Below are 826 nucleotides of genomic sequence, written 5' to 3' on the forward strand. Positions count from 1 at the left end.
AAGTAAGAGTGTCGAACCCAACGAGGAGCAGAAGGAAATGACAAGCGGTTTTCAGTAAGGTATTCTCTGCAAGCATTGAAATTATCGGTAACAGATAGTTTTGTGATAAGGTAATTTGCAACGGGTAACAAATAACAAGAGTAAATATGTAACATCGCAAATTTTCAATTTGGAATGTTATAGATAGGACATCATATTGCATATCATATTTTATTGCATTCGGTTTTTCGATCCTAGAAAATCCTAAGCAACTCAAGGACCCACAGAGAGAGTTCGGGATTTTACGATTTTCATATTTGAATTTTCTCAAATATTGTAAAGGGGATCATTTTGGTTTTATTATTTTTCTCTCCAAAGATATTTCGTAATTAAAAATATATGAGAGGAGATAATATGACTTCTCCAAAATAAATGAAATATTGGAGGAAAAATGTTAAAATTCAAATAAATAATTTTATTTGGATTTTATTGCTATTTTATTTGAATTAGAAAAAAATACGCATTTTTTCCAAAATTGCATTTTAGGCCAAGAAAATGTTCGCTAAGTTCTAAATATTTTATTTAGACGGTGAAAATTGTTTTTGGCATTTTTAGATTTTTTTAATATTTATTAGGATTTTTCTCGGCAGAATCTGTTTAAAAAAAATCCCGGACCGCACTCGGCCGCAGCCCAGCCCGTTTCCCGCGCCGTTTCCCTCGCGTCGCGCCGTCGCTGGCACGGACGCCGAGGCAGAGTCGGAGCCGGACTCCGCCTCGGGCCGGCCCCCTCCCCAAGCCACGCCGCCCCCCGCCGCCTCTCACCATCGCTGCCGCCGCCAACAGCAGC

The sequence above is a fragment of the Triticum aestivum genome, chromosome 5D (genome assembly GCF_018294505.1).
Source record: "Triticum aestivum cultivar Chinese Spring chromosome 5D, IWGSC CS RefSeq v2.1, whole genome shotgun sequence".
In the NCBI taxonomy this organism is placed as follows: Eukaryota; Viridiplantae; Streptophyta; class Magnoliopsida; order Poales; family Poaceae; genus Triticum; species Triticum aestivum.